Source organism: Octopus sinensis, linkage group LG9 (assembly GCF_006345805.1).
Source record: "Octopus sinensis linkage group LG9, ASM634580v1, whole genome shotgun sequence".
Taxonomy (NCBI): domain Eukaryota; kingdom Metazoa; phylum Mollusca; class Cephalopoda; order Octopoda; family Octopodidae; genus Octopus; species Octopus sinensis.
Window position 1 is genome coordinate 63,062,436 of NC_043005.1, and position 25,207 is coordinate 63,087,642.

Sequence of the window (25,207 nt, forward strand, 5' to 3'; positions counted from 1 at the left end):
AACAGAACTAAAAGAATATACACTTAGTATTGAGTCAATAAATCCTGGAGTGTATGCAACAAGTTTCAAAACATCTGGCCAGCCTTCTTCAGGGCATGTGTAGAGAGTATTCAATGAAACTGAACGACTATCCAAGCAGATCTATGGGTTGAAGAGTTGTCCCCTGAGTTGTACAGAGGCATCATCTATCAGGAATAGCAGCGAGTCACCAACAAATGGTAGATGCAGTGAAATATTGTAATAGTGTACATCCCCATGTTGCTGCTTCTATGATTACATTTTTTGGTTTAACAGACCCTCTCAGTGAAGTGTAGTCTCTTCTGTAAAGCAAGACTGGTGATAAGAGAATCATTATTTGGATATGCAACATCACAGTTGATGTGACATCATAACATAATGACTAAAGCAAATAACCTTGGTACACCATCTTCACAAATGTAGTACATACACAAAAATTAATTTATCACGATTCCCCTTATAGTGAAGAGAGAATATTAGCTCAATGCTTAAAACTGATCAAAGCAGGGGGTGACATCACAGTCTGAGTGACATATGGTAAGTATATTCAGATAAGTTCATATCTCTCTTGATATACTCAATTTAAACTATCAGTCTTTACAAACAGTAGACTCCAAAGTCTGTAATATCTTTTCATGGAGGTCACAAATTCATAAAAAAAAACCCCACTTATTTCAGAACAAAAGCTTGAGAACTGAAAATATTTAAAAACTAGAACAGTTGCTTATCACTTCAAAGTGTCTTTGCAATTCACTTTTAGACACAGTTCACACATTTGGGACTATACACCTGCAACACATAAACATTCTCAACTGCAGCTAAGATAAGGACTTCTGCCTGATTGGCAAGCCCTTACTAACCAACATGTGACAACCACTAGGTTGCTGGTACATGGTATGTCCATTTTATAATGACTGCATTGATTTTATGTCACTTGAACAAGAAAGATTTGTACCATCACACTTAATTCTGTCTTTCATTTTCGTTATTCGAAATGTGCCATATTTACCAAATCTCATTATAAAGTTTTCTCAAACAACCCACTCTAAAACTGCAACCAACTAGAACTCTTCATACCAAGCTTTTCCTAGTAGAATTTCATTTTGAACATCGATCACAATGAACTTACCAGTCCACAGAGTCTACAAGCACTGCTCCTCTTTTGTCACCTAGATAACATTTAAAAAAATGTTCTCTAAAATAAAACATGAATTTTGTTATAACTTCATATTTTTGAGTTTAAAAGTAGCTGAATTCAAATTGAAAAATTATTGCTGTTGATGAGGATAAAGATAACAACATTGAGAAAGTTTGAATGTTATCATTCCCTAATGACAACACTACTTAATTTGCTGAATATTTGCTATTAAAAGTAGAAGGTGTTAAGAGGAATACTGTACTGACCACATACTCATCTCATTTGCAGCATATTTAGATAATAATGGCAAGTAGAAGCAGATTGCATTGCCATAGAGGAAGTGATAGAAGATAAGGACAACCATAAAATAAATGGAATTAAAGGATATATAAAAAAAGACATTGTTACACATTTTCAATGTGTTACATTCAACAGAATTTCTCTAGTCCTAAATTTCTTTAAACTAAGTGAAAGGAAGATAAGAGAAATATTTACTGATTGTTTGTAGAAATTAAATTTGAAATTAAAATCTTTCATCTTTGCATGCATTTAATAGCTTTCAAATTACTTAGTATATGCATTGATATTGCATAAATGTGTTTATAATAGCTTTGCATAAGTGTTGCTGATATTTCCAAAAGTGTGTTTATATATGAGAAAACCAGTGGGAATATGCATGTGAGTATAAGCACACTAAGTTACACTTAAAAATATGTAATAATGACATGGGAACAATTGCTTTTTTCAATGTTTGTATTTTCATTTCTCACACTTTAATTTATGTCTAATCACTTCAAAGAGTTATCCTTAAATATATAACATACACATACATGTTTTCCTGTGAGCTTTAAGTTACTTTCAGAATTCAAGTTAGTTTCAAACCGATCAATGTATGATTTTATGAATGTATGCATTTGTGTGTGGGGGGATGGGGGGATGGGGTGATTCTGTAGAATTAATGTTTTGTTCTTTTTAACAAATGGCTTCACATCCCTCCAAGTAATTTAATATTTGCTAATCTTGTTTTAAATATTTTTTGTATCTCTATTTATTTTTCATGTAGCAAATGCAGAAAGCTGGCTTCAGTGCCAGAAGCCTAAGTCTACTTATGTAATCATTTTTTATTTTCTGAATTCTTGAAATTTTGACATATACCAAGTAGCCTTCTTGCTATTCATTCAGGTTCTTATAAATTTTGCAAATCCTAATCAATTGGTAACTATTTCACCTCTTATCTGAAATATGGGTGTCAATAAATAAGGTCAATTATCAATGTTTGTCTCAATACAAAAGAATGACACAAATCAGAAAATTATAATTAGAACCTATTGTTTACTTGATTGGCAAAATTTCTTTGAAATGCTGTATTATATTCGTGTAAAAAAACAGTACTTTTTGACCTAATTTCTGTTTTATCAGATTTTATCCCAATATAAAATTGATTGATCACAACTAATATGGAATCAAAATAAAATTCCTTGCATTAAACAGAATTAAAGGAAAAGGAGGTATGGAAACTGTGTTAAACAGTTTATCTTGTTTTCTTTTTTAATCTATATCTCAATATCCATTTCTTGATTGGTATCTGGAATTTGAAATATTTTCTTGAAATCTAGGATCTAGACTAACCTATGATTGAAAACCAAGCAAACCTATAGGACATGTGCCACATAGCTTTTATATTCAGTTACAATGTATGTATGAAATCTATTGTAACAAATCATAGGTTTTAAAATTAAATTTATAAGTTCCTTCTAACATAACTAAAAGAATATATATACATTTAGTATTGAGTCAATAAATCTCATTTAGTCATCACTGTTATCTTTCAGTCTAGGAGAACCTGATTAGACTATCATCATTGAACACAGCATTACTTCAAACAAAGTGAGAAAAAACATATTTTATTACCTAAAGAAAATTTGGTTTGAGTATTTTCATTATTATTTATAAAATAAACTGTTTCACAACTGGCTCTTTAGCAATAATTATGAATCTTATACAATTTGAAATTTGCTATACTCTTTATTCTTTTATTTGTTTCCAGTCATCTGACTGTGGCCATGCTGGAACACCGCATTTAGTTGAGCAAATCAACCCCAGGACTTATTATTTGTAAGCCTAGTACTTATTCCATTGGTCTTTTTTGCTGAACCGCTAAGTTACAGGGATGTAAACACACCAACATCGGTTGTCAAGCGATGTTGGAGGAACAAACACAAACACACACACACACATTTATATGTATTCACATATATACAATGGGCTTCTTTCAGTTTCCATCTACCAAATCCACTCACGAAGCTTTGGTCAGCTCAAGGCTATAGTAGAAGACACTTGCCCAAGGTTCCACGCAGTGGGACTGAACCGGAAACCATGGGGTTGGTAAGCAAGTTACTTACCACACAGCCACTCCTATGCTTATAACAAAAATATGGAACACTTCACAAATTTGCATGTCAGTAATGGCATGTACTCTTGTAGTTAGGGTGCTGGGCTCATGATTATAAAGTCATATGTTTCAGTTCCTGCACTGGGTGGCACATTGTGTCCTTCATCAAGATACTTCATTTCATATTACTCCCATCTACTCAGCTGAAAATGAGTACCAGCCTAGTACTGGCACAGTCCTGTTCGCTACCCTGGCTTTCGCAGCCTGGATGTTCTGGTGGGCTAAAGATGAGATGACCAAGAAGGTGTCTGCTCACAATTACATAGGTAATACCTAAAACTAATAGCAAAAACATAATACATGCTACCAAGTCATACTCACTTGAAAGTGACAAAATGCATGCTGTTGTATTTACAATTACTGTTTCCTCACACCTAATTTCAACCTTTATATGTAATCCTCCGTACATGTCTTGAACAATTAAGAGACATTTTGATATTTTTTATTGGTTTTTGTGTGAAGGAAGTTCTAAGTTGATAGCTATAGGAATAACTTTACAGAGAAATAATTATATTGAGAAAGAATTTCAAGGGAGCAACAGTTTGAAAGGAAGGACTGTGTGTAGTGGTGAATCTATGACTTATTAGGTTGGATACAATAAGGATGACAGAAGTGGGAGATAAATGAGTTGAGAGTGTATGAGACCAGATATATCCAAGGAGCAGAGTCCTCAGTAGTTGTGATAGAAAAAGTAGAAAGGTGAGACAACATGTATGTTAACCAAAGTTTGAAATGTATTGGTGGATGACTTCGTGCTTATCAGTTAGTCTTTCTACAGTTGTGGTCTAGGATTTTTATGAGTATGTGTGAGTGGTAGCAGCACCATCCTACCTGAGGGTGGGGTATTCCATTGAGAGTATCACCTGAGCTTTATTGAAAGTTATTAGTTGTTGAAACTGAAGTTGCCATTTCCCATCACAAACCAAATTTAAGAATAAAACGTTGTTTACACTGCTAACATCATAATAAACTTAATTTTATCTATGAAATTCTAATTACATCATAATTCCATTAAGCAAGTTACGTACTCTGACCTAGTCTATTCACTTCTTTAGTAATACATTTTAACTACAGACTATGCTCAACATAGGTTAGTAATTGGTTCCAAGACGTAACTTAACTGGAAAAATGACATTACATGGAAAAGAAAACATTTAAAAAAATTTGTTAGTGTATATTTGTTTTAATTAAGGGTTTGAACATATTTTCCCATGTAATATATTTGATTTTTTCATTTCAGCATTGGTTTTTAAGTGATCTTTAATTTTATGCTTTTAAATATGATTGGCAAAACCAATGTAAAAATCAAGATAAATCAACTGAAATTCAAGTCCTCATTTTTTTCCATTAACTTCTTTAAAACAAAACACAAAAATAAAACGTCATAGTAGATAAAGATGTTACTCAAAATAATATAAGCTGAGGTATACCTGTCTTGAGAGTTTCAGAACTTGGTTATTTTTGTTTTTAACAGCCTATTGTACATGAACCATAATGTTCTATCTTCATCATATAATATTTCATGTAATGTCACTTGTTAACAGCATCATTATCTTATTCTTATTCAGGTAAACGGCATTTTTTCAAAAATATCTAAGTGCACTTCAGTTATTCCAGTTTTGTCTTCCTATTTATTTCTTGAGCTGAGAATGCATGCAGTATTTCATACAAGCAATCAATGTCTATTTTCCCTTTATTCATATTTAGCAGCTATGAATTACCCTTTATTATCGTTAGTAAATGAAGTGTTGATGAAGCTAACTGTTGTAATGTTTCCATTATACTCAAAGTGGTTCAGTTTCATGAGATTAATCAAATAAGAGATAAACACCCAACAATATTTATCCAAGAGAAATAATATCTGAAGAGGATTATGTGTACATTTTGAATAGCTAAATGAAATGAGGCACTCAAGATTTAGCATAATATACTGTGTACACATAAATGGGATTAGGAAATTTGCTATGCAACCATATGATTCTAGGTTCAATTCCACTGCACAACACTGTAGACAAGTGTCTTCTACCATAACCTCAGGTTAACAAAAGCCTTGTACCATCTGAATGAAATTTGACTAACACATGAACACACACACATATCAAGGTCACCAGCCCCCATCCACATGCACATACACGCTTTCACATACACAAGCACACGCACCTTCGTTTTGGGATCACCACTACTTTATTATCTCCCCTTCTTCCTAGCTCTCCTGTGTGACCCCTCTGTTTGGCATTTGCTATGATAGATCGCTAGCCATTAAACCTTTTTTCATTTTCTTTCTCTGTTTATTTCTGTGTTCCTTTCTGTTGAAGAGCATAGGTTCAAAACATAAAAGGCTTTCTCATTTCCCGAGCATTAAACTAATACATCTGTTTGTTGTTTACACACCCATCTTTGCCTTTTGTTTTTTTGTAAATTCTCACTATATATTTATATATATGCTTCAGGTGGTATTTCATCGGGGCCTGCTGCCTTTCCCAACTTAAGGAACTTGATGGCTTTGATAATCTCAGCCTTGGTTAGTGGGTTGTTGATGTCTAGGAGCTTGGTCGGTTGTGGGATGTCTGGTGGGACTGATGGTGCAGGTCTGTTTAGTGTTCCTTAAAGTGCTCTGCCCATCGTGCTCTCTGTTCTTCTTCACCTGGGATAATGCTTCCATTCTTGTCTTTGACTGGACTGCTAGGGTTGCTAACTTCTCCAGAGAGTGTTCTGGTGATCTCATACAGTCTCTTCATGTTCCTTTGGACTGCTGCAGTCTCTGCCTCTTCAGTCAGCTTCTCAATGAAATTTCTCTTGTCCTTCCTTGCACTTGTCTTCACATCCTGGTTTTCCTCCTGGTAATGTGCTTGTAGTTTTTGCTTCTGTTCTTGATCTTGTGTCTGGCTGGTCTTTCAGTTGTTTTCTCTCTGTGGCCAGTTTCCATGTCTCCTTGTTAACCACTCCTTGCATTTACTCATCTTCTTCCCCAGGACTTTTGTGCATGTTGTCCTCCAGACCTCACTCAGACTGTACTACTGTTCTTCTATTGTTTCCTTTGGTAATTGTGAAAGTGCACTAAACTTATTCTTCAGTTCAACTTTGAAACTTTCTGGTATTTCTTTCTCTTATAGGTTGTGTACATCGTACTTGTGTGATGGTCTTCCTGCCTAGTTGTTGTAGGCTTTCAACTTTGTCCTGAAAACTGCCACTACCAGGTGGTGATCTGATGCTACATCAGCTCCGCACTTCACCCTGATCTCATGCAGGCTTCTTCGCCACTTTCTGTCAATGGTGATGTGGTCAATCTGGTTCTCAGTCTGGCCATAAGGGGAAACCCATGTTGTCTTGTGGATTTTTTTGTAGAGAAAGACTGTACCTCCTATGACTAGGTCGTTGAAGGAGTAAAATTCTGTAAAAAGTTCGCCATTTTGTTCTCTGATGTCATGTCTGCCATGAACCGTTCTCTGTCTTTGTTGTCTGTTCCCACTTTTGCATTCAGGTCTCCCATAAGGATCTTCGGGTCTCCCTTTGGCGTTTTATCCATAACAGGTTGGGGTTGCTCATAGAACTCTTCTTTGTCCACTATATTGGCTGCATATGTGGGTGCATAGCACTGTAAGATGGTAACTTACTTACCCTTTGAGTTAAATCTTGCAGTCAGGATCCTTGGCGACACTGGTTCCCAGGACAGCATTACTTGTATCACTTCAGGTGTTATCCACAGTGCTACTCTGTCTGTGTGTGGCTGGCCTTCTTCCTGTCCAGAGTAGATGATGGTGTTGCCCCTTGTGAGCCCTGTACATCCTGTTCCCATCTATCTTGTCTCACACAAACCAAGTATCTTCAGATTGTAACTGTTCATCTCTCCACACACACGTGCACTTCTTTCTGCCTCATATAGGGTTCGGGTGTTCCTGGTCCCTATCCTGATTTCGGTCTTGGTCGTCAGAAGAGTTGTCAGTGCACTGGCTTCATGAAGGCTTTCATCAGCTTGCATCATGGTCTATACCAGAGAGGACTCTTCCATGACCACGTCATTTGAGAGTGCTATTGCAGTTTCTGTAACAGGTATGTTTTTTTACTAGACCAGGTTGTTAGCCCAATGCTAAACCCCCAACCTGGAGGGCCAGTTGAGTACTCTTCAACCTGTCTGGCTTGGGTGGTCCTACCAGGAAGCAAATCTTCTACCAGCATAGCTCTCAACCAATGACAAGATTGTACTCACCTGCATGCAGGCATCAATGCAATACCACCTGAAGCATTGAAGGCAGACATTCAGACTTCAACTGAGATGCTGTACTCTCTCCTGAAGAAGTTCTGGGAACAGGAGAGAGTGCCAGAAAACTGAAAGGAAGGACACCTGGTAATGCTGCCTAAGAAAGGGGACCTATCATCCTGTAATAACTGGGGGAATCATACTGTTAACCATCCCAGGGTAAGTTTCAGACAATACTGATGCTGCCCAGTCATAACCATAGTCCTATGACTGAAACCAGTTAAAGAATGTAAAAATAATATGAATTCTCTTGGGCATTGAGTGGGTGGGTAATAAAAAATTTATGTTTGCCCTCAATTTCATGGTGTAAAGAAAATTGCCGAAAATTCCTCACCTGAATAATTTATCAGTCAATAATGTAACATTTCCAAATAGTTTATAGTCATTCAGAATAGCTGAACTTTTTTTGTATTAACTTAGTCGAAAAGGAGCATAACCACAGGCTGTAGATATTTTCATTTAAACTAATGGCATTGAACTTTAAAATAAAATAATTTATATCCAACATAAGTAGATTTTAATGCATCTGAACTTCTTCAGGTTGAAACATGCAGGGAAATAATGCACAAAGGAGTTCCAGTGTGCTGTAGTTCTAGAGAGAAAAGTTTGAATAATGTATTTAGTTTAAGGCTTGACAGGTGAGATTCAGTAAAGACAGGAGTAGGCCACATTGGCTGAAGTTGGTGGAAACAGTACAAACATGCTAATTCATAGAATATAGAAACATTGCAAAATGTTAGGAGAGTACAACACATAGTTGTTGCAACATGTTGATGAATGAAGGTATTAATAAATTTTTAAATCTAAAATACTTGTTTGTGTATGTAGTTGCTGCCCTGTTTCAAAGTATGTAAATAGTATTCTACTCTGGGTTGTACTTGCACCTTGCAGATAGCCAACAACTGTTCAAAACAGAAGTATTTTCTATTTGTGAAGAGAAAATTTAATTTTTGAGATGGTGTTTTTGTCTGTTACTGATGTATGGACACCAAGTGCAGTATTGCCTGTAATTTTTCTTGATATGGGATAAGAATGACAATTTGATGGTGTTGAATGTCACACAGTTATCATGTGCCTATGAGAGGATGCTTTCAATATCTCTGTTCATTTGATTGGGGTATGTTTAGCATGAGGTGTCTAGGGACAAGTTATCAATGAGATAATGTAGAATAGTTTTCGGTCCAAAAATAAAATCAACAATCTATGACGTCAGATCTATAAGTATCTGTACTGTTGCAATAGTGACAAAACTGAAGCACAGAGAGTAAAGCCACTTGACACAGATTGACCTTGAACTCTGCTGTGCAGGCTCACTAAGTTTTAATGTTCTAGCTGTTCAACGCAACGTGTGATCGCCGCATTGACCATGATAGAGAAAGTTGAGTTGAGAATCTGCATCAAATTTTGCCAAAAGCTTGGTGATACCTGATCAGTGGCCTATGCAAAGTTTCAGAAAGTTTCCATTGTTCTCAACACAATCAAGATCTTGTGCAACAGAAACCCAAGTGTGTTTTTGGTCAACTGAAAACAGTTTTGGCACAAACTTCGCAAACTGATAATGGACTGAACTGAACAGTAACTTGTCTGCACATCCTCTGATAACTCACAGATGTGATTTGATGATTTCCTCTCACAGCTGCATACACATCTGCAATGTTTTTATCAGTTCTGCTGGTTGCACGTCTACTAGAACATATGTCAATATTGACATTTTTTCACCATCTTGGAGACGTCTGAACCACTCATACACTTGTGTGCAGCTCATACACTCCTCTCCACACACATTCTGGAAATTTTCATAAGCCTCTGAGCAGGTACCACCATGACAACTTTCTCTGTCATGATCAATACAATGATCACACACTACATACCTTCTTTCCAAGCACTGCTGTAAACAGCAGAAGTGAGCTACAACTTTAAAACTTAATAAGCCTGCACAGCAGAGTTCAAGGTCAATCTCTACCAAGTGGCTTTACTCTGTGCGCTTTAGCCTCCTTAATATGATAACAGTCTGGATACTTATTGATCAGACTTCGTATAAACAACAGATTTGACTGTGGCTCACTAACAGCTAATCCAACATCTCATTCATGTTACCATCTTCCTTTTAAAAAAATGTTCTACTCAAAAAAAAAAAGATTTTGAACTGAAAATCCATTACTTCAAGACTCAGCTCCTGACTAATCAGCCAAGTTGTTTTTGCAAAAGCACATAATTGAACTAATAAATAATGAGATAAGTTAGATAGGATTTGCTGAAAAAAGGTAATTAATTATAAGAATTTATAGAGAGCAAAATAGGATTGGAAGCATCAAATCAGGTAGAGATAACACTTGTTGCTAGCTTAAGTAATCAGATTATGCATGAGAATCTGTCTGAATTATTGGTGTTACAACTGCATAAGTAGCTTCAAAGGAAAGACAAAAGAAGAAAAATGACATTCATAAGAATTTTATTAAAGCAGCAAGAAGTGTGATAATCATTACTTATCTAAACATTATATCACAGTTTTCCAGATGGTAAAAGATATGTGTTCAAATAGAATAATATTGGATATATTTAAAAGCTGGTAGACATAAAACATGAAAACAAATAGTCTATACATTTAATTTTGCTAACAATCTTAAAAAAAAAATTATATTTGTATTTGCCATAAGAGTAAGGTAGTCAGTAAGTTGTGTTTAACAACCTGTACTCTCCATTATTAAGTTACTGAGTAAGGTGACAAGCTGGCAAAATCGTTTGCATGCCGGGCAAAATGCTTAGTGGTATTTTGTCTGTCTTCGTGTTTGGAGTTCAAATTCTGCCAGGGCTGACTTTGCCTTTCATCCTTTCGGGGTTGATAGATTAAGTACCAGTTATGCACTGGAGTCGATGTAATTGACTTAACTCCTTCACTGAAATTTGAAGCCTTGTTATTAAGTTACTGGCTCAGTTTTTATATTTGGCACTGAAGTCACTTATCTTTATGAAACTATGCATTAAACTCACTCATCTCTATGGGAGTGCCTGGATTGAGATTGTGCATTTCAAAGATTCTGAAATTCAAGAATAATAGCAAGATCTCTGAGCTCATGCATTACAGCTTGTCTCCATAAAAACTCTGTGGGTCTTTTCCAGGATCATAGAATATAATATCAGGCAGGCTGTGAACTCTTTCACATCATATAGAGCATCTGAACTATAAGGTAATAAACTACATTAGTGATCACTAAGTCCAAGACTATTATAATCAGGATAGAAATATTCTGTAGAGAAAGCTTCTATAAAGCATAATTTAGAGAAATTTAGATTTTTATGTAGTCAGTGAGTGTAAGCTTATCATTTGAGTTAGTGTCTTATTTGTGACATTCAAAAGAAAGACATACACTTATTCCTTCAGATCCAGAGTTAGAATTTATTCTACCTTCATTTCTCAAACTGTCTGGAAACTGAAGGTTAATAAAATTGACAACTTTCTTTTCAGTTGGAGTACTGCTGAAATTGAATGCATGTATAAAGGTAAGAAATTTGCTCTGCAACTATATGGTTTTAGTTCTGATCTCACTGCATTGCATCTTAGGAAAGTGTCTTTTAGTATAAATTCAAGTTGACCAAAGCGTTCAGAATGAAAATTCCTAAAACGATACTGTGGATGCCAGTCAGAGTGGCTGTTCCCATTTGTGAGCCTCACAACTTGGTCCTTGTATTGTTAGCTGAGTATCTTTTGTTACAAGACTTTAGATCAGGTATCTAATTGGAGAATGACTTTCTTCAGTCAGTCTGCCATTCTTCAAGGCCCTGAAAAAAAAAGGCATGTGTTCTGATTTTTTCTCATCTGATTAAGTCATGTAAAAAAAGAAAAACAGTATTGCAAAAGATTGAGAAATGTTACTTGTTCTTGGCCAACAAATAAACATCTTGATGTAGTCCTTCAAAATGTTAAGGAAAATGGCAAAATTCTATCCACATGTAGGAATATAAACAAAATAAATACTAAAACGATTCCAGCTACAGAAAAGTTCACCACTCTTACCATCACCTGGTGAAGGTAGAAGAATGAAACAAAGATAAAGCATTTATGAAGTGTCAAGTTGCTTAAAATAGTAACCAATTTAAATCAAAACAGAACCAAAACAACACTGATAGGAACACACTTAAGAGACAGTGTTAAAAGATTTACAACTGTTAACAATGGTGAAGATGAATAAGTATTAGATGAATTAGCATGTAATATTTAGTGAATGAAATAACAGAAATAAGACATATCAGCAAATGTGTACGCAAATATAGAGGCCAGTATTAGCAGAATGGGAAGATGATTGACTGGAAGAATTTGTACAACTTATATGTTCTCTTAATACAATTCAGAATCTTTTCTGCATGGCAGCTGAGCAAAAGAGTTTAGCAAAATGTATATGATAGACTCCATTGTGCAATGACTGCAGGAATGATTATCCCCCTTGTGTGCTTTAGCTCTAGAAAATATACTCCATTTAAGACAGAATTAAATTTTCCTTTAATACTGGAAAATATAGTTAGCTTTATCCTAGAACTCTTGCCCTCTCTTTAATTAATTTTATCTCTCTCTCTCTCACCTTTCTCTCTATATTACCAATTTGTTTCCTAATTAGCTTTTTTCATTCTAATACCTTACTTTTTCTCAGCTTTTCTTTTTTACTGATATAAACATAAAACCAATATAAATTTGATTTGGTTTACTATTTATGAAACATAATTTCTTTGATGATGCTGAAATAACAGCGGCCATGTTGAAAGAACATGAATAAAACTATTTGTGCGAGTATGTGTGTGCGTGTGGATACATACACATATACATATATATTTTTTTATTGTACTTGAAGTAAATTTGAACATTTAGTGTACGTTTAAGTTCAAATTTTCAGTTTTATGAATTTTTACTGCTTTCCATAATTTTTGTTTCCTTAGCAAGTCTTTGCATGGACGTGTACAATAGAGAATTGATAATTTTCTCTTCAAATAAAAAGAGAACAAGATATGAGAAATTTGACAAATTGATGAAGAAATTAATAATGATATAGTCAATCAGGTTTTGCCATTTGCAAAAGTTTCTATTTGAAATACTTCCCTTAGATAATGAAGGCAAAAAACACACAAAAACTAAGAGTATGCCACTGGCTCAGTTATGTTTAATGACAAATAACCAATTATCCTAAATTTTAACATAATTTCCTTCAAAATAGTCACCTTGCACAGTAATTCACCAGTCCCAGCATTCTTGTCACTCTTGAAATCTGGCCTGCAAGTTATTTTCCATAAGTGAGTCAAGGACCCTCCATGATTCTGTCTTGATTTTGACAATGATGTTAAAACTGCAACCTTTGAGCTGCATTTTCATCTTGGGGAAGAGATGGACGTCTGCAAATACTACATCTGGCAAATAGGGTGGGTAGGGAAGTGATACCATATGGTGAGGAACTCATGAGTGAGAAGTGCTCGGTGAAAAGGTGCATTGTCATTATAAAGAAACCAATTCTCCATGCTCCAGAGATCCAGTTGTTTTCACTGAATTTCCTCCCTCAAACACTTCAAAACATCATTGATTGTCTTCCAACGATGCTCATGCACATACTGATGAGTTTTCTCCACATTTTCAGGGTTGATGCTCATGGCAGGTCTTCAAGATTGCTCATCATCTTCCAGGGAGGTTCTTCCAATTTTGAAGTGCCCATGCCACTTGCAAAATTGCATACAACCTGTTGCCTCATTGCTGTAAGATTGCTGAAGTATGCTCAATATCTCTGTAGCAGACTTCCCAATTTCATGTTAGCTCTTTGTTCCAACTTCCTGCCCATGACAAAAATCACAGACTACAGCATACACATGATCACAAGAACACAAATCTTACAACTTGCAAAGTAAACACAGCAATGCTACTTGGCACACTGCCTCATGAAAGTCACTGCTAACTGTTACTGTGCTGCCATCTGTTAGTGCACTACAAAACTAGTTTGGAAACTTTTTGATAGAACCTTGTATTCTTAATTATGAATATTATGCTGATCTAAATTTATTTGTAACATTCTGTATGTAAAATTCCTTCTCAAATGACCAAGCAATCTGTACAGACTATACTATGCTGAAGAGATCTAACAGAACACCAAAATATTATCCATACTAGCAGTATTGCCTGGCGTTGCTCGGGTTTGTTTCGACCCTTTAGAATTGGAATTTTTGAAAAGTAAAAATTTTGCATTATGTAGCTTGTTATTCTCTTTAAGTGAAAATTTTTCCGAAAAATGGCGACACAGCAGTAAAAAAAGCACCTTTTTGATGTAAATAATTTTTGGTCCTAACATGGTCTGATTTGAATTTTTTCTTCTACGGAAGAAAGAGCAAGCATTCTTCTATCATACTCTCAATTTTGGTCAACTTGTACCACAGGGTCTCAGAGGAGATAGTGTTAGTTGATGGCTACCAAACCTGCCATACACAGACAACTTCAGCTTTATATATATAGAGATTTGTCATTTCTGTGTAAAAGAAGCTCAAACTTCCCTTTCTAGAATGTAAATTTAAGTCTGAGAGAATTTATTTTTTGAAATTATTTCCTCTTTTCTTTGAGAGTCACTAAAATTATCCATAGGTTTTTATTTCTGTTTTCCAGCTAAGAAGAAAATTTTCAATAACATTCAATACACTTCACCGTCACACATTTTCTGGTAATTTAATTATGCAAAACGTTTCTCTTGCTGATCCAGAAACACATCAATAAATATTATGAATTCAGCTGGTGTTCAAAAGACTCTATGCAAAATTAAGCTTCAGTGGCTTGCTTAAAAATAATATATGCAAACATTTTATGCTAAAATTCTTCATTCTAATTCAAGATTTGAAGCCTCAATGTGTCTAACATCGGTGATATGGAGCTGTGCCCCCTCTAAAGGTGTCTCAAAGGAGCACAGTATAACCTATGAATTTAAAAGATGGCAAAATATAGCCCTTGTGACATAATCATTTAAAACTCTAGTCACCCATAGAGCAATTTGTTCTAACATTCTATGAAACATGGCAATTGTTAGTAAAATTCATCAGGTAAAAGCAACATGGTGGAAACAGTTTATTTAGGAGAAATAATTAAAAAAAAAGATTTGTAAAAGACTAAGTAAAAGTCTGAATGATGATGATGTGTAAGTGGTGAGGTAATATCTCACAATACTGAGCATGTGTCTAACCCAAGCAAGCATAGAACAACAGATGTTAAAAAGAATGATGATGATATATAGAGAAAAGAAGTTTTATTGACATTTTTATTAACCATATTTTAATATAAAAACTAAGCTACACTTTCTAGAAAAAAATGAAATATAAAATAGCTATAATGCTTAACATGTCTATATGTAAAAAAAAATTAATTCAAACTAGTATTACTATTGGAATTCTATTCTTTTTCTAGAAGAATGAATCATTCCTATGAAAAGAAATAATGTGTTGTCAAAAAATATTGATGGGAAGACAAAAGTTTAGCCTTCTGGCCATGACTGTACTTAATGTAAAAAAATAAACCATCTTCTAAAATGTATATTTTCTACTGGGGAATAAGTATCGATTCCCAGTAGTAAAGTATATATATATATATATATATATATATATATATATGCATACACATTTTCTCTCGATTAAACCAAAAAGAATACATACACACTAGTATATAACAACTGGAGTGAGAGGCATTTTACACATATATTTAGATAATCATAGATGCATAAAGAGAAATACACTCATGAATCTAAAAATGGAAATTACAATGCATATCCTTTGAAATCAAGCCCAATAATTACATTTTATCAATAATCTTGTTTTTATGTTTCAAAAGAAAGTTTTTAACTTTATAAACCAGTAGTTCATGATTTCAGATGTTCTAAATATATATAAATTTTATACTGCCATATTCATTATCCTGAAGTAATCAATATTAATTTGCTTTAATGAGATAATTAAACACATTTATATAAGAAATACAGTTACACATGCACACACAGAGAAAATCATATTAAAGCATTTGATACACATCCACACACACACACACACACACCACACACACACACACACACACCACACACACACACACACACACACACAAATGCACATGTGACCAAGGATAAATTGTCTTATATACTATATTGTTATATAGCTTTAGTTAATGATACTTAGTGAATAATATGTGCTGGCACCAACTATTCTGCTGTGTAATTTTGCTTGAAAAGCAGATTGTTTATGAAAATATCAGGATGACCCAAGCTTGCCATCTTCATGCTCTTAACTCCAACATACAGAGAAGCATAAAATATATCAACAACGATTCGGCTAACTTTTCAACCAGGGGTCCACATGACCCTTGAAGGTCCATGTAAGACTTTGTTGTTAGAATTTATGTGCAATAAATTGGTTATACTTCTAAAGGCACAAACTATTTTGACAATTTTATTTTATACAATCCCTAAAATATTATAGGATTATTTTAAACATCAAATAGCTGTAGAGTTAGGCAAAAAAACGGTTGAGAACCACTGCTTTAAACCATTACACAGAAAAATGCACAAATGATGTCATATTTAAATTCTTCTGTAAAATTGTCTTAACTGAAATTGTTTGAGGGAGTATTTCAGTATTATTATCATTATCATTGTTTCTACATATTTCTATTCTGACATGGCTTGCATGAGACTTAAGAAGGTCGGCAATAGGAAAAGCATTTGGTCATACAAAATCCATCTTAATTTTTCGAGTAAAGTATTTTTATTCCACTGGTCTAAGCTCATCACTGAACAATGAGATATTTGTTTAGTGAAGAGCATAGATGTCACTAACTGTTGCTCAAACGATGTTAATGAAGACATGTGCAATGACCACACATACATGTACACTGAGCTCTCATACACTTTCTGCCCATCAGTTCCACTCACAAAGCTATAATAGAAGACACTTGCCTTAAATACCTCACAATGATACTGAGCCTGAAATCACAAGATTTTAAAGCAAATTCTGTTACCAAACAGCCATGCCCACATCTTTAAAGAAATAATTTAAGAATTCTGTAAAAAAACAAAGAATTAGCATGCCCCATGAGATCCAAGTTAATAGATAAATTTCATATTTAATGTTATCTTTCCAACTCTTGCAGTCTACTATTAAGTTAGAATCATATTTAAATTTCAATAATACCCAGTTATTATAATATTAATTTATAAAACATTCAAGTGAGGTCGTTGCCAGTGCTGCTGGACTAACTCCTGTGGAGGTGGCACGTAAAAAGCACCATTTGAGCATGGCCGTTGCCAATACCGTCAGACTGGCCCTCATGCTGGTGGCACATAAAAGCACCCACTACACTCTCGGAGTGGTTGGCGTTAGGAAGGGCATCCAGCTGTAGAAACTCTGCCAGATCAGATTGGAGCCTGGTGCAGCCATCCGGTTCGCCAGTCCTCAGTCAAATCGTCCAACCCATGCTAGCATGGAAAGCGGACGTTAAACGATGATGATGATGATGATGATTTCCTAACAGATACGCAAGGCCACACATTTAAGTGAGGGATGTATCTGATTAGATTAACCTCAGTAACTGTTTGGTTGCAATGATAAAATGTCAAGTAAATTTTGGTAGGATTTTGATTCAGTGTAAAGAAATGCAATTAATTATTACACAGCATTTTGTTCCCTGCTCTACTAATTCTGCAAATACATCATAAAAATAATTCTCCAGAAGGCACATAGACCGAAATTTTGGGGTAAGCGCGCTAGTCAATAACATCAATTCCCAGTGCGCAACTGTTACTTATTTTATTAATCACAAAAGACTGAAATATAAAGTCAATCTTTGTGACATCTGAACTCAGAACTTAAACCTAGAAAAAATGCTGCTAAACACGTTGTTGTGGAAAGTAACTGTTCTGCCAGCTCACCACCTTAATAATGATAGTGATAATATATATTGATAATAATGATGATAATTCTTTCTACTCCAGGCAAAAGGCCTAATAGCTTGGTAGTGGGACTAGTCAATTATATCAAGCCCGAAGCATTGGAACTCAGAATGTAAAGCTGGCATTTTAATGATTCTGTCATCTCACCACCTTTTATAACAAGGACTTGCATTAACGCGCAAATATGCATATGTTCTTCAGCATCATCTGAGTTAATATAACTCATTTTCTCAAGTTTCTTTAGCTCCTAAACTGTTGATATGACAAAAATTACAAATCAGGATCCATGTTCTCCAGAAATGCTTAAATAGTGTCAACAATAAGTTCATGATAGAATTTATAAGCACATGTAATTACCAATTAAAATAAAAAAGTATTATTATTGTAATATTATTGTTTTGACTGAAAATTCAAAGAACAACCTTCTTAAAACAAAGAAGAAAAAACACAAGAATTTGAATTGATATTCTTTGACAAAAGCAGCTGCCCAAAACATTAGATTTCTCATCAGATTATGGCTTGTTAATTTATTCTACTTTGTGACTATAAATAAGTTTTTGAAACAAAATTAGCTATAATGACGAAACAAGCTTATTAGTTTCGATAAAGGAAATAAAATCTAATTTATCATTGTAACTGAGATATATTTCTAAAACTTATTTTAATTTATTTACTTTAACTTTTTTTTTTCAGGTTTTAGTAATCTATTTCTAATATTTATCTATCACTATTTTATAGTTCTTATTAGAATTGAGAAAAAAACACATTACTTTATTGCATTAGGATCAAATAATTTCTACTAAATGGTTCCTTTGGAATCTCACTCAACAACACATGGTTATGTAGCTAAAATAAGCTATTAAATAAAACATAATGTCTGTTTCACATTGACTTTGGTTGTCAATGTGAAATCAAATTTTTATTACATCAGAGTCTTTCAAAGCATGAAGACAATATGACTTTGAAGATTACTCAGAAATGAAAGATTTGTATGCCTGCCACATATATTGGTATCTTCTAATCAATTTTTTATGACTCATTCAGATTGTAAGGATCAAGCTATGAGCTAAACAAATCAATGGTAAGAATCATTTGTGATGTTGCATTTACAAAAAGTTCCATAAGTTTCTTCAGTAATTTCTAGGGGAAAAGATGACAAAAAGGTTAGCAAAATCCTGTTATGAATATTCAATATAGAGAAATGAAATAGCAATACTTAAATGTAAAAGACTAGAACACAGCACAATAGGAAAGCTAAACTGTTCAAACAAAATCAATGGTTTTCCAATTCATGTGTGGCATAGATATACCGCACTTGAATAAAAACTGATAGCTTTAACATTCAGTAAAGCTTTTACAAAAGAGTAGGATAAAAGGTATTAGAAGTAATGTGATATATTTCGGGTAGTTTCTTACAAAATGACTGAAATAGAAATTATAGCTTTAAATAATGTTTATAGTTGAAACGCACACATTTATCATTACATCCAAATACATTGGAATATTTAATCGCACAAAAATATCGATACACTCATCTCACAGACACAGTATCACAGTATCCATAAACTATCATAGATTTAATATCTGTTGTCATAGGTTTGATAGGTCTGTTATTGATCCATGCTCAATATCCATCAATCCCATTTCATTTAATATGAAAATTCAAACATTATAAGAAATAGTCTAATTACATTTTCTAGGGTTTACCAAGTCTCTATCTAATCTATATAAAAACCATAACTCACTCAAATTTTCTTGATCCTAACATTCTTTTCCCAACCAGAATACAATACAAGTTAGGATATTGTTTAATGTGAATCCCAACTTTCTTGATACATAATCAATAGAAATATCTTATTTGATATTAACCAAAAGGCTTGTAAGCATTTTAATATATTTACTATAGCCATAAAATCTATAAGAAATTGTATCAGTATCTACCTATATGTGTAAATTTGATTTTAGTGTCTCTAATTTAAATTTTCATATAATTTGTAACAGAGTCACATTCTTTTAAAAATTTTACTCAAAATTTGAAGTTTTTCTATGTTTACTTAGTTGTCATTAGTAAAAATAATAGAGACTTCTTAGTTTTAAATTTCTGAAATACATGGAGTAGGCATTAAAGTGATTGCTCAAATATATGTAACGAAATCAATGACAAATAAGTTTTAGGTTGTTATGGGAATTTTAATAGTGGTACACAATGAAAAACTGTCAAATGCAAAGTAGGTATTTATTTGTTATATAATTCTTCTGAGCCACCTGGTTTTACTTCATGGAATAAACGTAAATTAGATTTTATAGCTTATACTTTGAACATATACATTAGCCTTTTACTTTATTATCGACTATTTTGTAATTTCACTTACTCTATGCTTTTGCAGTTGTTGATACTAGATATAAAATAAATTCTCATAAAATTTCATTTATTGAGATAGCAGCTAATTATACCTAAATCTACTCCAATACTTTCGTGGTACAATTAAATTCCTGCTACTTTCTTTCCTTCATAGCCTGAATCAATTTACTTCTTACCTTTAGCTTACTGTCTACAACAGACCTCTCTTTCAGTTCCAGTATGTGTATGCTCTTGTTTATTTTTGCTGTTTAGCAATCTATCATACTGATACTTCTGTTTGTTTGCATCATCAAGTTAAAATATAAAAACCTTGTAATTGACATTATCCTTAGCTTTTTATCTTTTACTCAGATACACGACCCTTATCCTTTCAGCATAAAACATCTTGTCAATTAACCTTCCATTGAATTGTTATTTACAATTTATGTAATGTTTCTTTACTTAATAAAGTGAAGTGCAACTGACAAGTTCTGAAGAACAGAAACACAGGTATTGAATCTTAAGTATGTAAAATATTTACAGTAAAGATGACAAATAAAAAGAAGATTGATATAGTGGAAAAAACAGAACTAAATGAAAACTGATTGTCAGGGAACAGCTGAGTTACTGGATAATAGATTAAGAAAGTTCCATCATCAAAAGTAATTATGATTCAGTGAGAAATATTTTGATTGCAATGATTAACTTCCATCATATACTATAGAAAATAAACTTTGCTAACAGATTGCCCTCTTGCTTGCAAAGAAAGATCACATTTCCCCTAAGCATATAAATTAATTTTGTGAAATTAAATCTAAATTTCTTAGAATAATCTCCTATTTTCTTTAGGAGTTGCTCACAATTACTGTTAAAACTTGATTTCTTTCTGCAACTAAGATGGAAATTTCAATTAATTGAGAATTTTTTCCATACATTATTCAAAACATCACTCTTTAACTTATCTAAATTCCTACCACAAACCCACTTAAAGTCTTGCTGTTTGCTCATTTTACATTTTTATTTTATATTTCACATATAATCAAGAATTTTGCTATCATTAAATAGAATTCCACAAGCTGAAGACCTTGTTCCAAGAGAGATGAATAAGTATTAGACATGATAAGTTTAGTAGAGTAGAAAAATCATTTTGAAAACAGATTTTCAATCTTCGTAATTGGATTTCTATACTATTCTTGATCATATTAGTTAGAAGGTGGCAGGGATGGTAGACTATGTTAGAGTTGGTGCGCGAAAGTTCTCTCTGTAAGTTAAGAGATAATAAAAAGTAAACAAAACCACAATGAAAAATCTGATGTTCTGAATTTATGAGTCGAGAATATTCGCAAAATATGGTGGATAGAATTGTAAGGCAGCGAATATTTCTCTGGAAAAATTATTGGTTCCAATTAAGAAAACTTTTAGCATCTGCAGCATTTTTCTGAATGAGAAATCTGAAAATGGTTGTACCAATGACATCACCGCCATTATATTAAGCCCAAGGATAATGATTAAAAGTTTTCTATCTTCTGTTTCCTGAGAAATGTCTTATTCTCTGTAACAAAGATGGACAAGACAAATGTAATGGTTGCCCTGACTTTGTGAAATTCTGACATTTTTTCTATCAAAGAAGCAGTCTTTTAATTCTAATATCTCACCATGTAGGTAGTCTACAGGTGTAGTGTGAATGTATGCAGCTTGCAATATAGCAAGCATCCAGTTATAAAAATACTTGCTCTCAAGTTAGCATGGAAAGAAATGGATGCAAAACAGTATGTGCCTACCATTTACTTCTCCATTATTAAATAATAAAAGACTTAATTAATATTTTCCTTTCAATATAGCTTCACAATATTTCTAACTCTAAAACTAAGAATCTTTTAAGCTACAAACATTTAGAAAATGGATATCATATAAGACAAACTAATACCTTAGAAGCTTTTAAGATTTATGAATGCATATATATATATATATATTGCAAATAAAAGTGCATGAATACAAGTGATAACTTATTTACTCAATGGTATATCTTGTAACAACTCGGATATATTCAGAGAAAAACAATTTAAATTTGTTGCTGCAAACCACAGAAAAATGCAGAAAATCTTAGATACTTAATATTTTAAATCTAGATGGCATCCACATTTTCTTCTCCATCATTTGTTATATGACATCTACTATTTTATCAAGTGAATGATTTATGTTAATATATATACACGTTTGCAGTTAACTATGTCTAAACATGTCTGAAGTTTTGATTGCTTTCACCCCATACATGCAGTTAAACACTGCAATCTCTATAACATTACTTTTTTCACAATAATTGGTTATCTTGAAAGGTTGCAAGATACTAAACTACTCACCATACTAAAAACCCGAGACAGTAATGACTGCTCATGCTAATATACCAAGTTCTATTATCATTACTGTTGGTTCATATAACTAGTTTGAAAAGCTGTAAAATTCAGTTATGCAATACTATTTATTTTTTCAGAAAACAACACATTGAGTTTTAATCTTATTACTGATAAGTATTATAAAATCGAGGTAAAGCTCACAGACAAAGCAAATCTGCAATGAGATTTAATTATTTTAATATCTTTTTGGAAGAAACATGCACAACAGGATATTATTGTCTATTATCTTTAAATCTGTCCCATGATCATAGTTAACTATAATTAATAAGGTGATTGCAATTATTACTATAAGTGATTATCTGTAATTATTCTTATGCTAATTACCCTTATCATTGATGTCACTGACATTAATAGTCTTAACTTTCTCACTGCCATCATAATTACCACCACTAACGATGATGATGAGGATTATGCTCTCAGAATCTGAAAGATGATGATGATTCTGCTCTCAGAATATGAAAGATATTTTCCCTCCAAGTTTGAGCTTAATAAATGTAATATATTTCAGATTTACATGAAGAATATATATTTTTATCAGAAAGGGTTTCAAAATATTAAATAAATAAAGTTATTAAAAAAATTTTGAAATAGCAAAAATTTACTGTATTGAGAAGATATAGTTTGTTACAAGGGCAAAGATATATCAAAACAATATGTAATATGTAAATATTAATTGAAACATGGGCACAGGTAGGGCTCTATGGGTAAGAAGTTTGATCCCACAACCACATGGTTTCAGGTTCAGTTCCAATGTGTGGCACTTTGGGCAACTTCTACTATTGTCCCAGGTTGAACCAATGGCTTATGAACGAATTTAGTAGAGAGGAATTGTACAAAACCCCATTGTGTGTGCATGTATGTGTGTGTGCATGCACGTGTGTGTATCCGTTTGAATATTTACATTTTGCATTGAGTTGTCATTTTGCATTGGTGTCATTTTTTGATTTCTCAGGCAACAAATCATATGATAGCTCTGCACTCAAGAAAATAATACTCTCTTATATGAAAAAACAAGTGAGTGTTATTGACTAGAAGGGCATCTGGTTGTAAAAACAATCTCAAAAATATGTATTTGTTTAATCTAACCAAGCATGGAGTAACGAATGTCAAATGAACAAACAATTTTATGGCAGAGAGTGAATGGTTCTAAGTGTAATTTATTTTCATTGCTAGTGTCAAACTTACAGCATTTAATTTCATCTTTCTACATTTTGGGTTCAAATCATATTATGCTTTGCTTTTCTGATTCTTCAGTTAATATAACAAATCCCCTTACCAGATTGTAGTTTAATTCAAATAACTACTCCTTCCCCTGCAAATATTTTCCTTCTGTCTAGTCAAAAGAAATCAATAGTACTGAGCAGCAGAAATGGATGTTATAATTAGTTGTAGGAACAACACAATTTCAAGCTTACCAACATCTGATACAAAAGCACTAGTCGACCTATAAAAATCAGTGCTTTTGTCAAAATGGTTCCACTTCGATATAATCTGAAACAATCAATTCTTACCATTTTTGCAGTACTAGTAAAACTGTTTGCAGATAACATTGGTTTTATGAAGTATCCCAGATTCCATGTAATTAGTAATTGCATTCTTCTTTTTGGCAGTGATATCAATATTCTCCAGATTGGAAGATAATCAATTTATTTTGACTAGGAACAAATACTAAATCTTTGTGAGAGAGAAAATATTGGTTTCAAATTTTGGCACAAGGGCAGCAATTTGGGAGAGGGGGTAAGTTGATTACGTCGACCCCAGTGTTCAACTTATTGACCCCAAAAGGAAGAAAAGCAAAGTCAACTTTGATGGAATTTGAACTCAGAATGTAAAGACAGATGAAATGCTACTGAGTGTTTTGCTTGGAATGCTACTAATTCAGCAAGCTCACTGCCTTTGAAAGTAAAAAATATGAAATGGTGACAAGTATATTGAAATGCCATTGACCAGGAACAGAAAAACTGATGTCATACAATAACAGATGGTCACAAATGATCAAGGGGAAAAGAATGGTTTATTGCATTGATTGTCCATTTATTACTGTATAATGATGGAATTTGAAATAAAAAAAACTCAAGTCAAGCCTATCACTGGTATTGCAGCTACACCAGTAATAACACTACTACCACCCACCAATATGAGGACTGGGCTGAAAACAGACAATCCATATAACAAATAATGATTAATGAAGATTCAGTCCAAGAAACCAAACTCTGAGAAATAGCCTAGCTCAATATGAAGAAAACAATTAAGTAGGAATTATATCAGTATTCTCAATGTAACTATGGGTGCACAAGAGCTGTAGTGGGTTCACAGGTAGGCTGAGAGAGAGATTCTATATGTAGCAGGTATACAAAAGTAGTTGGCAGTTAGAGCCCCCATAAAATAAATTCTTTCAAATGTCTAGAAGGCTCCTTAGTTGTTGTTAATATTTGTTACCTTAGTAAAGGTAGTAAGCTGGCAGAGTTACTAGCACCCCAATGAAATGCTTTGTGGCATTTAATCTGTCTTCATGTACTGAGTTCAAATTCTGCTGAGGTTGACTTTGTCTTCATCCTTTTGAGGTTGATAAAATAAGTTCCAGTTAAATACTGGGGTTGATGCAATTGACTTATCTCCTCCTCGAAATTACTGGCCTTGTG